The sequence below is a fragment of the Oryzias latipes genome, chromosome 1 (assembly GCF_053564925.1).
Source record: "Oryzias latipes strain Hd-rR chromosome 1, Olatipes_Hd-rR_3.1".
NCBI lineage: Eukaryota > Metazoa > Chordata > Actinopteri > Beloniformes > Adrianichthyidae > Oryzias > Oryzias latipes.
Genome location: NC_136237.1, coordinates 24,769,120 through 24,784,869, shown reverse-complemented (window position 1 = coordinate 24,784,869; position 15,750 = coordinate 24,769,120). Strand labels below are relative to the sequence as shown.

General features: G+C 36.4%; 1 long non-coding RNA gene across 1 annotated transcript; it reads left to right on the top strand.

Annotated features, from left to right (window-relative positions):
- Positions 1–830: 830 nt before the first annotated feature.
- On the top strand, positions 831–13,709 carry LOC144991031 (uncharacterized). The gene is made up of 7 exons (XR_013654945.1): positions 831–1,154; positions 1,878–2,067; positions 2,147–2,276; positions 2,452–6,197; positions 6,500–6,562; positions 6,750–6,856; positions 8,286–13,709. It is a non-coding gene; the product is annotated as an uncharacterized LOC144991031 (long non-coding RNA).
- Positions 13,710–15,750: the final 2,041 nt, after the last annotated feature.

Sequence of the window (15,750 nt, the reverse complement as noted above, 5' to 3'; positions counted from 1 at the left end):
GAGCGCTTCTCCCAACTTTACATTTCTTCACTGCCGCCACAGCCCTCCCATATACCTGATTTGGCCCATGGCTGAACCCCATTGGCCCAAACCCCTTAAACACAGGCTGAGTGACAGAACTGAGGGCCAATCAGATCTCTGCTTGGTGCATTCAATGAACTCCGGAACTTTTAACGCGGCCCAACAGCCACCAGTTTAACTTAACTAAACAATATGTTTAAAACTAAATATACAAGTGAATGTGTGCATTTGATGTAATTTCAACACTTTTAAAGTACAATAAGTCTGTGGATTCTTTCTTAATAACATTGTTATGCTGTTGCTAATAAATGATGAGTATTTCTTACCATTATTACAAATTCTGGTGCTGCATGGTTTTGCTGATCATGGTCTAGTCTGGTTGACACGTGGTGAGTTTCTGCTTCATGCAGGCGTTGAGACTTTAAACTTGATCTTAGGTTGGTCTGAATGTTCTATAGATGTGAGAAAGACTGCTCACATGCAGACGTGGAGCCAAACATATACTCCCACGCTGCAGTATCTGACGGGCAGCGTGTTTTAAATTTTGACAATCCCTGTATGAGGTGCCGTGTAGGACATTATTCAGAATTAGCATTCACATACACATGTGAAATCTCTCACACACACTAGTGAAATGCTTGTATACATACAACTGAAAATGTATTCATTCACATACACATGTGAAATCTCTCACATACACATGTGAAATCTCTCACATACACATGTGAAATCTCTCACATACACATGTGAAAATGCTCTCACACACACTACTGAAAATGCTCTCACATACACATGTGAAATGCTCTCACACACACTACTGAAATCCTCTCACACACACTACTGAAATCCTCTCACACACACTACTGAAATCCTCTCACACACACTACTGAAATCCTCTCACATACACATGTGAAAATCCTCTCACATACACATGTGAAAATCCTCTCACATACACATGTGAAAATCCTCTCACATACACATGTGAAAATGCTCTCACACACACTACTGAAATTTTCGACAGAAACGGAAGGCATTTCAGTAGAAACGGAAGTTGGCTGATTATCGCGAGATAATCATTCGTCTGAATCATTCGAAAATGGCAGCCGGTTGCGCAAGGAAAACCACCGAAACGTGTAAGTATATTAAAAAATATCCAGTATCTGTTGTAAAATATATTTGTAAATACTTAGGATGATGTGTTTAATATGTTATATTCCTCAATCAACAACCTAGATTGTTTTGAAGCTCATCAATTTCAGTAATGCTAAAGCTAACGCTAACGCGAATTAGCGTCGAAGGCTAAAAACAAACGCTAGATATTACATCAAAAAGCAGTGACTTCTAACCGTAGTCACAAGTTATTAACACATGTTTTAAATGTGTTCATATATGTAGGGACAGACGAGGATGAGGAAAATCCGATCCATTTGCGGATGGAGAAAGATAGCCTGTTTGTTTTCAAGCTAGCTCGTGCCAGATGGGTAGAGACACATGATCAGATTTGACTTCATTTTAATAAACGGTTAATCGTTGTCGTACTGGGTTAAAGGTTTATGTTAAAGACCCAGAAGAGAGAGGAGGAAAGGGCTAGAAGGGAGGAACAGCGACAGGAGAGTCTGTTAAGTTTACTTGAGTTGAAATTATTGTTCTAAAATGTAATGCAGCCATTGTTTTTCCAATTTGTTTAATAAATGTATGAACAAAAATGAATAATTTACATGTATTATTTAAATCTGAGCTATTTTTAACAATCTCAAAAGGATTTTCATATAAATATCAGATGTACATATTTAGAATTTCGTTTTATATGTTAATATTTATTTTTATACATGTTAACAATAATCCTGGTCTTCTAGAGTCATGTGTGTCACAGTTGGAGCTGAAAGGAAAGCAAAGATTTGTCCTTGCAGACAGACGTGACTCTGCTCGTCCTGCATGTTCCTGGTGTTGTCCTGCTGTGGCTCAACATCTGTGGCTAAGCAGTCGCTTTTGCTGATGCACAGAATGTGCAGAATTGAACTGCAGGCAATGATTTTCATTGCAAAGGTTGGTTTTACTTCCAGTGCCCCCAGAAATATTGCTCTCCTCCTCATCTTTATCATGCCAAATGCTCTCTTCACAACAGAGCGTGTTCTGGAGTGGTTCTGGTTGTAACTGCCTCAATGGCATTCCTCATGGGTTCCCTGTAGGGTGTCAGCAGCATGATGGGATGTGCAATGCAGGGATACCCACCATCACCCAAAAGGATCCTTCAGGTGGGTTTGTTTGATTTACATAAATTGGGCTTTTACGTAGAACCTGTGAATCATGGATTGATCCTGGATTCTCAACAAAAATATCTATAAATTTGGCATTAGAGTCACATACAGCATGCATTTTAATGGAATAAAAAAGCTTCCTGTTAAAATAACAAGCTGCATTATCTTTTAGGGCGTTGGGTGTTGTTCATAACGCGCTTGACACGGAAACAAAGTGGCGCATTACCGCCACCACCTGGTCTGGAGGCGAACTACTCCTATTTAACGCGGAGAATGACACTTATTTGTCAGAGTAAAAACATAATAAATATGAACATTTTACAGAGACTATTTATGAATCTGCTGTGTTCTGATCATGGAAAACGTGACTGATTTATAAATAATTAAATTACAAACACTTTGGTGTTGATTTAATGTATTTGTTCATAAATAAACCCCCAAGTTATTTTTTCATGCCAATATTTATTTTGTTTTTGTGCCACTGAACGATTAACGGGCTCTTGCAAGGAGGCATTTTTTTCTGTAGTTTTCTTACACTTTACTGAAAATGGCTTTGAAAATGAATCTGTCCGTGTTCCTGGCAATAATTCAACCGTTTTTCGTGAGATCAAACTGAAAACGAGCAGATATGCAGCATCACAGGACGGCAAGGAGAAGCAGACATCTCAGAAGATTTCCTCTGGATGCCCTGACCAGACAGAATAACTTGTGAGTTAAACTTAAAGCTTTTTTTTTAGTTAAACCTAAACTTTAACTTAAACTTTGTTACTAATCATGCTCAAGGTTACACAGTCTGCTGGGTAAGAGTTTAACATTCTTTTTCAAGTGAGTTGTGTAGTCCAATTACATGAAACACTTGTGAGTTCAAAGTTTAGAATTTTTTATTCAGAGTCAAACCATATCACTTGTTTTAAACAAAAACAAAACAAAAACTTTCATTTTTAAAAGTTTAAATGAAAATCCAAAAACCCAGCCAAATAAAAACCACGAGATTTTCCAGAATTAATAAATACTTCATAATCTAAAATGTAAGACATCAAAATAAATAGAAACATTAAAAAAATGTGATTTAATTTCCTCAATGAAATAATTAATGTTGCATTTTCCAGGGTCTTCCACGTCTCTACTGCTTTACCAACACAAAGGTGTCTGTCCTGGCCCTTTACGCTGACGGTCAGTCCGACACAAGACTGGATTTTCGGTTGACCCGCAGGACCATCGAGCATCTGGGTCGTTGGTCCTGAAGCATCAGCTTCGGGTTCCTCACACTCTGGGGGGTCACAGGAGACTGACGTCCTGGTGTTTCTTTTCTGGCTGGCGTGTGGCACATCTTACAGTGTGGTAGCCAGAGTCTTTGACATGACACAGTCCACCGTGAGCGATGTTGTCCACAGGACGGCAGACCGCATCCTCCAGCTGATGAGCAGGGTCACCCAGCTTCCCAGTGGGAATGAACTACCATAAGTCGCCTCTGGATTTTAGCAGCTCGCTTGGTCTTTCTCCTTCCAAAGGGTCACAAGGAGCATTGATGGCTGCCACATAAGAATAAAGGCCCTAAAAGATAATGCAGCTTGTTATTTTAACAGGAAGCTTTTTTATTCCATTAAAATGCATGCTGTATGTGACTCTAATGCCAAATTTATAGATATTTTTGTTGAGAATCCAGGATCAATCCATGATTCACAGGTTCTACGTAAAAGCCCAATTTATGTAAATCAAACAAACCCACCTGAAGGATCCTTTTGGGTGATGGTGGGTATCCCTGCATTGCACATCCCATCATGCTGCTGACACCCTACAGGGAACCCATGAGGAATGCCATTGAGGCAGTTACAACCAGAACCACTCCAGAACACGCTCTGTTGTGAAGAGAGCATTTGGCATGATAAAGATGAGGAGGAGAGCAATATTTCTGGGGGCACTGGAAGTAAAACCAACCTTTGCAATGAAAATCATTGCCTGCAGTTCAATTCTGCACATTCTGTGCATCAGCAAAGGCGACTGCTTAGCCACAGATGTTGAGCCACAGCAGGACAACACCAGGAACATGCAGGACGAGCAGAGTCACGTCTGTCTGCAAGGACAAATCTTTGCTTTCCTTTCAGCTCCAACTGTGACACACATGACTCTAGAAGACCAGGATTATTGTTAACATGTATAAAAATAAATATTAACATATAAAACGAAATTCTAAATATGTACATCTGATATTTATATGAAAATCCTTTTGAGATTGTTAAAAATAGCTCAGATTTAAATAATACATGTAAATTATTCATTTTTGTTTATACATTTATTAAACAAATTGGAAAAACAATGGCTGCATTACATTTTAGAACAATAATTTCAACTCAAGTAAACTTAACAGACTCTCCTGTCGCTGTTCCTCCCTTCTAGCCCTTTCCTCCTCTCTCTTCTGGGTCTTTAACATAAACCTTTAACCCAGTACGACAACGATTAACCGTTTATTAAAATGAAGTCAAATCTGATCATCATGTGTCTCTACCCATCTGGCACGAGCTAGCTTGAAAACAAACAGGCTATCTTTCTCCATCCGCAAATGGATCGGATTTTCCTCATCCTCGTCTGTCCCTACATATATGAACACATTTAAAACATGTGTTAATAACTTGTGACTACGGTTAGAAGTCACTGCTTTTTGATGTAATATCTAGCGTTTGTTTTTAGCCTTCGACGCTAATTCGCGTTAGCGTTAGCTTTAGCATTACTGAAATTGATGAGCTTCAAAACAATCTAGGTTGTTGATTGAGGAATATAACATATTAAACACATCATCCTAAGTATTTACAAATATATTTTACAACAGATACTGGATATTTTTTAATATACTTACACGTTTCGGTGGTTTTCCTTGCGCAACCGGCTGCCATTTTCGAATGATTCAGACGAATGATTATCTCGCGATAATCAGCCAACTTCCGTTTCTACTGAAATGCCTTCCGTTTCTGTCGAAAATTTCAGTAGTGTGTGTGAGAGCATTTTCACATGTGTATGTGAGAGGATTTTCACATGTGTATGTGAGAGGATTTTCACATGTGTATGTGAGAGGATTTTCACATGTGTATGTGAGAGGATTTCAGTAGTGTGTGTGAGAGGATTTCAGTAGTGTGTGTGAGAGGATTTCAGTAGTGTGTGTGAGAGCATTTCACATGTGTATGTGAGAGCATTTTCAGTAGTGTGTGTGAGAGCATTTTCACATGTGTATGTGAGAGATTTCACATGTGTATGTGAGAGATTTCACATGTGTATGTGAATGAATACATTTTCAGTTGTATGTATACAAGCATTTCACTAGTGTGTGTGAGAGATTTCACATGTGTATGTGAATGCTAATTCTGAATAATGTCCTACACGGCACCTCATAATGGCTGATAAATGTTTTAACTCACGTTATAATATTGTTTCATTGTTTTGCTAACACATAAGTGCGTTCTGCATTTTCTGGTTATGTCAGTATAAAAACTGCTGTTTATCTGTTATAGCAGGTCAGGTAGTCTGACTTTTTCAACAATGTGCCTTAAAATCTTGCATTGGCATGAAATATGGAGAATCAAAACTGCCAGATACAAATAAAAAATAAAGGTTCCAATTTATAAATGACAAACAAAAGAAATGTTCTCATTTTCAAATTATGAACATACAAAATAATAGACAAAGAAGTGTATAAGTGCTTATATTTCCACTTATACTCAAATTATTGTTCACATTTATTATTTATAAATGGGTACATTTTTTCTTATTTGTATTTTGCAGTTTTGGTTTTACATAATGATGTTTTGCACAGTTCCGTCTCAGCCGACAGTTTCTTCTGCTCTCAAAAAGTATTAAAAAGTATTGGAGGTGGTGCAGCGTCCACATCCCAAGATGTTCCTGACTTCACTGAAGATGGAATCTCAGGTCATTTTAATAGCTTGTAAAGTAATTTAAAAAACAGTGTCTGCATAAGCCCTTTTTTTCATAATACGCAGCTGAAGAGTATGGAGTCCCAAGTTGTTCATTATTAAATAAATAAATATGACCTTGTGCAAAAATACAATCAGACAATAAATCTCTCATTAATATATAAAAAGATCATGAAATTGTGAAAAACCTGCACACAGATTTTAAATGAGCCACTAAACTATTAGTAGTATTCTGCTATAGTTATTTTATTAGCTTTATCATTGCTTATTGTATAATAATAATTATTGTTTTTTTAGCTGCAGAAGAAACTCCTGTCACCACATCTTCGATTAAAAGAGAAAACGTTGATGCTGCTGCTGGTAAGTTCAAATCTACCCAATATGGAACCTAAATCAAACTTATTGTTTCATTATTACTTCAAAGCAAGTCATACATGTGCGCGCACACAAACAAAAGTGAAGGCACTTCTTTCCAACATTCTGCTTCTAGCATCACAGCAACTTTTCACTGTTTGCTTTTGTTGATGTTCTGTCTCTTATGTTCCAGAGGCTCCAAGAGAGGCGTGTATGGAAGAGGAGCTGACTGGATCCAAAATTCCACCAACCTCAAATCCAATTGATCCAGCTGAATGACCAACCACACTCTCTGATCCAGTAAGAAGGGATTTGGTGCAAGGTCCTTTTCAGACTGATAAAGACTCTGACTTTCTTTTTTTTGGATTGTTTTATCGTTATTTGATTTTTTATTAAGTTGCTGTTTTTAATAAGTTGGAGTTTTGTGAATGTCATTTTTTAAGTGCCTAATGTTACATTAAAAAAAAATAAAAAAAAATATATATATATATATATATATATATATATATATATATATATATATATATATATATATATATATATATATATATATTAATATATATATTTACTTTTGTCATTCATATTTTTTTTCTTTTCACTTTTAAAATTGGTTTGGCATCACTTATTGTGCATCCAACATGCAAGCAATAAACGTATTCAATTCTTCAGCAGCAACAATAATACATTCACAAAATGTCTCATTTATATTACAACAACAGTTGCGTTTTGTTGGTGCTGCTGATCAGTTAGAGGGCCCACAAATTAAATTTCGCTTAGGGCCCCTGGAAGACCAGGTTTTACCAGGAAGACCTGATTGTTATTATTTTGACCAAACCAGTCAGAAGTTTTGCTGCAGCTTTGCAACTGATGTTTCCACCAACAAAGCAAAACTGATGTTCCACTTTGCTTTCTTTAGTTCTGCAAATTTGAATAAAAATCTACTGCCTAATCAGCAAATAAAATGATTCAATTTATCTGCAGGGCTCCTCAAAGGTCAATAATTACATCTAAACTATGAAAACTGTGTCTAAATTTAAGACTGATAAAATTTTTGTCATAAAAAAGAGAAAAAAAAAGTTAAGCTCTTTCTGGATTTAAATTGAGATTTTTTTCTTCTGTAGAAACCCAAATATGTTCTGAAATATAAAAGAGCAGATGAAAAAAATCAGGTTGGCTAAGCTTCATTTTAGTAATAAGATTGCCTAATATTCACTAAAGTTAGATAAATATATGCAATAGTTATGAATCAGTCTGTGATTTTGCTGCAATAGTCAATGAAACTTAGTGTCTAACTGTCTGCAGCTGACCATGGTTAATTCAAAAACACCAACTGCAGTTCAATATTTGGAACGATATGAAAATGGGATTATATTGCCCCCTGGTGGCAGCAAAAGGTACCCCCATATTTATTCATAGAATTAAAAAAAGAAACATTTGCTATTGGATAAATTTATTGAACAAAATAGAATATTTAAACGTCCGTACTTTTACAAATATCTGTATAAAAAAGAGCATGATTTATGAAAAATAAATATTTCTGTGCAAATCCTGAGTACTTTTAACCTTGCTAGAAAAATAGATATCATACCTGAGGTCCAATGTCATCACAATGTTAGGGATGAAGCTTTTCTATAGCAAAGCCTTTAGTCATATTGATTCACTTCTCACAAGAAATATTTGTTTTGATTACAATTTTTTTTTACAGTTTTTCTAATTTTTCTTGAAACAGAAATTACATTCTCAAGACAACATGGACAAACCTCCAAACCACTCTGCAACTGTTCACAACAGAATGGCATTTCTCATTAGTTTCATCAAATTGCAAATGTCTTAGTACATGATTCAATGTCTCAGTACATCTTTCAAATGATTAAGTACAGGTAGCCTTCATTTAGCACAGATTCCAAGTGAATAGATCTTGTTGATCTAAACTGATTGTTGATTCTCAGTCTAATGGTTGCTCACTCCAAAATGAGTCAGCATCATTTCATTGTGTAAGTCATCACATGCACAACAGTCTGTTCAACAGTCAAAATCAATGAAGAACATAATACCATGAATATGATATATGAATCACTTGGAACATTTGATACATTTATCACAGCAATTGACAGTCAGGTGAAACAAGAACTTGACTAGCGAAGGAGGATGTCCCAGGCCAGCGAGGGGGGAATTTAACTACTATGTGTGCTGCCATATCTGAGCATGGGCTGTGTCCGAATTACCGCCCTAACCCCTATATAGTGCACTATATAGTGCGGTGAGGAGCTAAGATGGCGGTCCGTGCGGTCAACTTTTTGTGAGCTGCTACGGTCCGGTCCCAAAATATCCCTTTTGACCTCATTTTCAAACTGCTGAACTAGTTTTGCTTTTTTTTGTATTACTCTCAAGTCTTACCACTGTAAAGAGACAAGAACGAAGTGAGAAAAACAACAACAGCAATATTAAGAGCTCCTAGAATGCCACGGGAAAAGCCTGTATCGGAGAAGCCGACTCCCGCATCCAAAAATTCAGAGATGACAACACATGACCACGAATACGCCATGGAAGTTTCTTCGCTGTCTACTAAAAGGAAAACCCCGGTTACACCCACCAAACCCTCCGTTTCACCTAACAAGGAAGTCGTCTCTAACAAAAGTGATGCCGAGTTGTCAGCATTAACTGCCGCCATCGAAAAACTAACGGCGAGATTTGACGACTTTGATGGCAGACTTCGGGAAAACTCTGTGATTCTGGCTAATCTGACGAAGATCACTGAGGTAAACGCTGCTGATATAAATGACTGTAAATCCAAAGTGCACAATCTGGGAAAAGAAGTGTCTGTGCTGAGGAAGGAAAATGATGACTTAAAAGAGAGGGTGGTGGAGATGGTACGCTAACGGAGTCCGTTTGTCTCCAGACTAGCTGTGTTTTTTTTATACTTCTTTACAAGTTTGGAGTTAACTACCATAAATGCTTTGTTGTTTAAAGCATAAACCTCATTTGCTCCGTTTTTTCCACACCTTAAGTTCACAGAGGAAAGTGAAACTCTGTTGTTGTTAACTTGAAAGTTATAAGTTTTAAAGTATTTTTTTTTCTAAAAGTTTGAGGTCTAGTTCTGCATTACAATGTTGTTTGGGATCTGAATTCCAACCGCTAACTTTCACCTTCAGTAACTAGCTAAGTAAGTAACTTTTTGTTCATTTTTGTGTTATTTTTTTTTGTATTTCATGTCTAATTTTAACTTTGTTTCTTTAAATGTTAGGGGTTTACGAGACAATGTAAAAAGAAAATCTATTTTCCTATTCTGTAAAAATGTGAAAGCCAGCTGCATTCTACTGCAGGAAACTCATTCTGTTAAAGCAGACCAACAGTTTTGGTCTAATCAATGGGGAGACAAAATCCTATTCTGTCACGGTACAAACCAATCTTCTGGAGTTGCTTTGCTCTTTAAAAACTGTCCGTTCAAAGTGATTACCCATATCTCTGATGATGACGGTCACTGGCTCATCTGTGTTCTTAAAACTGATGATGGTTTTCTGATCCTATGCAATGTCTATGGCTATAATATTCCTAGTCAAAACAAGTCGTTATTAACAGAAATTGCAAAACATGTCAAACTTCTCAATCATAAGTACTGTACAAATACTGTAGTAATTGGTGGTGATTATAACATGGTTCTAGATGAATGGCTGGATAGAGTACCCTCAAAGTTCAATACCCATCATATTAATCAAACTTTAAAAGACTTTGGTCTTGATGTTAATGTTTCTGACCCCTGGAGGATTAAAAATCCTCTCAGTCAAACATTCTCTTGGTTCAAGCCTAATGGATCCTCAAAATCTCGGATTGACTTCTGGCTAGTCTCAAATAACCTTCTACAAAACAAAATAGACGTTAACATCTCAGCAGCTCCCCTGACTGATCACTGTTTGGTTGAACTTAATGTCAGCTCTAAAATCCAAAAATCCTTTGGAAGAGGATACTGGAAATTTAATTCTTCACTTCTCACTAATGAAACTTTCTGTATTGCTGTTATTGAATTATTAGAAACAATAAATAGTGATTCAACTCTAAAATCTTACACTGATATGTGGGAATTCTTTAAATTCAAAGTACGTCAAACTGCCATTAAACATAGCAAATTAATTGCAAAACATTATAAGCAAAGAGAAACTGAAATTTTGACTGAGTTAAATCAGATTTGTTCCAAGCCTGTTTTAAATGAGGTTGATAAACAACGCAGAAGCATTTTACAGTGTTCTCTTGACGATATTTATATTAAAAAAGCGAAAGGAGCCTTCATCAGATCCCGAGCAAAATGGGTGGAGCTTGGTGAAAAGAGTACTTCTTATTTCTGTAATCTAGAAAAGAAGAGGCAAGAGAAGAATGCTATAAAGAAACTGCATATTAATAATCAATTATGCTCTGATCCTCAAATGATCTCTAAAGAAATAAGTTCATTTTATAGTAATTTGTACTCGTCATCTTATTCCGAATCCCACAATAATACATTTTTCCAGACAATTAAAGATTTCATTCCTAAGATTGATGAGAATTTTAGAAATTCTTGTGATTCAGAAATAACTTTGACAGAATTAGAGAAGGCTTTAAGCTGTCTGTCCAAGGATAAAGCTCCAGGATGTGATGGACTGACCAGTAACTTTTATAAATTCTTCTGGGAGCATATCAAAGATTTAATTTTTGAAATGTTTAAAGAAATTATTCAAAACGGGTCTCTAACACATACAATGAAACAGGGTGTAATCACCCTTATTCCCAAGCCGGGTAAAGACCCAACATTTCTAGATAATTTAAGGCCTATAACTCTTTTAAATACTGACTATAAACTTCTAACGCATATATTTGCAAACAGACTCAAGTCAGACATATTCCAAATAATCTCTGAAACCCAGTCCAATCAATTCAATATCAATTCATAATAACTTACGCCTTGTTCTGGATATGATTGACTATTAACATCTCATAGATAGAGACGGTTTTATTTTATTTTTAGATTTTTACAAGGCCTTTGATATGATTGAGCATAATTTCATGTTTCAAACTCTGCAATTCTTTGGTTTTGGTAACAAATTTATTAATACAGTTAAAACTTTTTATTATGAAACCAGTAGTTCTGTTTGTTTACCTCAGGGAACGTCTCACAGATTTAACATCAACAAAGGTATAAAACAAGGTTGTCCCATTTCACCCCTTCTTTTTATTGCAGCAGCAGAAATGCTATCTTTGCTCATTAAACATACTGACTTTGGTAAGCTGTCAGTTGCAAATGCTGAATTTTCAATAAGCCAACTAGCCGATGATACAACAATTTTCCTTAATAATCTTCATGACATCCCCAAGATTCTTAAAACTATTGACATCTTTTCAAAAGCTTCAGGCCTCAAATTGAACCTAAACAAATGTGAGATCTTACCCATTAAACCATGTACATTATTGAATGCTTATAATATCCCTATTAAATCCACAGTTAAATAGCTCGGAATGCATATAACTAAAAACAAAACAGACTTGGAAAAACTGAATGTTTGGGACAAACTAGAGAAATGTTCGACTCTGCTGAATAACTGGGCACAGAGAGATCTTTCTATTTTTGGTAGAATTCTCCTCACCAAAATTGAAAGCATATCCAGATTTATATATCCCACCTATTCTATAGGTGTCCCTAAACAAGCCATCAAATCTATTAATCAAGTCAATTTTAACTTCATATGGAAAAGGAAAACACACTATGTTAAACAAGGTACGCTGACTAAAAAATATGAAGATGGAGGTCTTCAAGCCATAGACTTTAACAGCCTTAATGGCACCTTAAAAATAAACTGGTTAAAATCATTTATTAGGAATCAAAATAGTATTTGGTTCATTGTTCCTAATAAAATATTTTCCAGCCTAGGAGGGATCCAATTTTTACTCAGTTGTGATTTTGACAATAAGAAACTTCCCATTCAACTCTCGTCTTTTCATCAGCAAGTTCTCATGTATTGGAAGCTCATTTATAAACACAATTACAGTCCACACAACACTCCCATATGGAACTGCAGATACATCACTATCAGAAACAAGTCTATCTTTGTTCCAACATGGTTTCAAAATGGAATTTGGTCTTTAATGCATCTTCTTAATGACAATGCCACTCTCATGTCTTTTGATGATTTCACAGCTAAATATGGTTCACTAACGAATAGAAAAGATTTTGAAAAAATTATTAAGGCCATTCCTCAAAATGTTGTGAGCTCAGTTTCTGATCTGTTTCATGATGACATCTACAGACGTCCTACTGTCCCCAAGCTTCTGATTAATGGACACAACATAGCAACTGCCAAACTCCCAAACCATCAAATCAGAGAATATTTTAATGTAACGTCCTTTCCCTACATCTCAAATCCAAATTATATAACCCAATATTTTAATAATTCAAAAAAGAAACAAATACGAACTAAATATTTAAAACTCCCCATTCCTCCTAAAGCCAAGGAAGTTCACTTTAAGACCTTTTCAGGTATTTACCCTTCCAAGGAATTATTAAGAAAACGGTTTGGAATTCCTGAAAATTGTTGTTCTTTTTGTCATGTGGAGATTGAAACAACTGAGCATCTTTTCTTTGAATGTTTTTATTCTGATGTCTTTTGGAATAGCTTACATTATTGGCTTTTCCCCAAGATTCCACTTTTAGCAGACTTTTCTATTAAGGATATCATTTTTGGGTTTATTTTAGAAAACAAGAACACAGAACTTATTCTGAATGTTGTAATTATTTTGGGTAAATTCTATATACATAAATGCCGTTTCCTTAAAATCAAACCATTTTTTTCTACATTTCATAAAGAACTCTGCTCTTTTTTTTCATCTGTAAACTTCATGGAAAACAAACTTGCTATGGAACTTCAAAGTATCATATGTAAATTACAGCTTCTTGATAGCCCCCTAAGTTAAGATTAATTGCAATGTCTATGTAAACCCCCCCCCCCCTTTTTTTATTTATTTTTTATTTTATTTTAATGTCTTGTATTTATTTTATTTTATTTTTCTGTATTATTGGTAAAAAAAAAATTATATTGTCTTTATTCTGCATTGGCTGTTTGTACATGTCCAGTACCTTTTTTCGATGTTTTTGCACTTTGCATAATTGTATACAATTGTCTCAAACTGTTAACCTCAACTGTCTTTTTCAATAAAAAAAAAAAATATATATATATAGGGGTTGAGTAAGAGTGTTGTGAACTGAAGTGACTCCCATGCTGTTTGGGCTGTTTGTGAGTGCTTGAATAAATGCACTTATCACTACTAAGGAAATTATGTCTCTGCTGCTCTTAATTTATCTCTGAGCCTGTCCAGGGTTGTGCGGTGTGTGAGGCACGGACAGCTCTGCAAAGAAGCCTCTCGATAAGCGATCTGGCTGCTGCTGCCCAGGCTGGGTGACTGTCCAGCTTGGTCATTACAATATTAAACTTCAACATTTCTGTCAACGGAGACTTGCGTCATAGCTTACGACACATGTTTCTACCAGCAGGGCTTGTTTTTTTTTTACTTTTAGCGGACCGCTAAACAAGTGGCTGATGGAAATGATCCACCGTCAGTTCCGTGCATTGCTTGATGAAGTTGAAAGCGAATATTCTGATCTCCTGCTACACAACACAGTCCGGTGGTTGTCCAGTGGGGACGTTTTGCGTCACTTTGTGGTCTGTTTAGAACACGTGAAAACATTCCTGAAAGCAAAGACCTGAACTACACACAACTGGAAGATGCTGAGTGTCTGGAAAAGCTGCACTTGGTGGATATGACTGACAGGCCACCTAAACGAGCTGAATGACAGTCTGCAGGCGCCAAAAAAGCTTGAAGCTGTTCTGTCATTCGAGCGCAGGCTGACTGTCATGGGGAACGTCGTCACGCACGTTCTATTTTATTGTTTTGTGTTTGAATCCTCAAAATAAAAATGACATCAAAAATCGGAAATCTTTATCACATTTCTTTCATTTTATCAAAGCAATGAAACATATTTCATTGATATTATAATGAAGTTAAACTTGCACAACGGAGCAGTCACGTGACGCGTCGTTCTCCGCAGAATGCACTGCAGGGCAAATAAACATTTAATCGTTGATAATGCTCATGATGTGTTTGAAGCAACTTAGTCATTTTGATAGTAGGCTAATATAGCTAATATAGATAAACATTGCATGTGTTGCCTTCATTATAAGGCTTAAATAGGGCTTTGAATATTTTGCGGCTCCAGACATATTTGTTTTCTGTTTTTCTCGTCCAATTTGGCTCTTTCATCATTTTGGGTTGCCGACCCCTGATCTAAACGTTGAAATGGATTAAAAACATCTTTATATTGAAGGTTTGTGTAGGAGCCCTATTGAGAAACATGTCCTGTGGGTGTCGCTGTTTTTCATGTTTTGCTGTCAATTATAAATTGGTTGATGATCTGACCACACACAGGTGTGCATGAGCCAGATGGAGAAATGGTTTTTGACCACTTGTGCGGGAAATGAAGCAAAAGACTAGTCCAATCCGTTCAGTAGTGTAAATAAATAAAAGAAGCGAAGTAATGCAAAGTTGATCGGAGTGAAAGACTCATTTCTCTTCATCGTATAAGGAAACGACAGCCCGCTTGGCGCGTCAATCAACTCTGGCGTCGCACATCTCAGTGTATCAAAGGAGCTAGAACTTAGTTAAATAGTTTCTAGGCCTTTGTGTCTGTACTGTTGGTTCACAGATTTATCCCTCAACGACTTAATAAATAATTTATAACCCATTTGTAAAATTCAGGAGAATTTCTTACCAAACAAAACTTGCAATGTTAAAATGTAAACTTTACAACTGATAAAAAGACAAAGAACATCAGAACATTCTGAGAGTAAACGTCTGCAGAAGACACACAAGTGAAGTGACGGATTCCTCCACCACAGGCTTGGAACCAGCGAACCACTTCAGAACTCTGCGGGCCATCAGGATCTACTTCTGTAGAACAAAGGGAACATGCGAGTTCTGATGGAACCCAGAACCGGTCCAGTATGTAGACTCTACTCACTTTGGCCCACTGGGGGAGGGGGAGCTTAAAAATCATTAAAGATCTCGTCCTCTGAGTACTCCCTGTCTGTAAAAAACACCCTCCGGATCCATCTATGAAGACGACAAGCTAAGATCAATCAATCTGCAGACAGACATCCCCTCGCTGGCTAAACGTC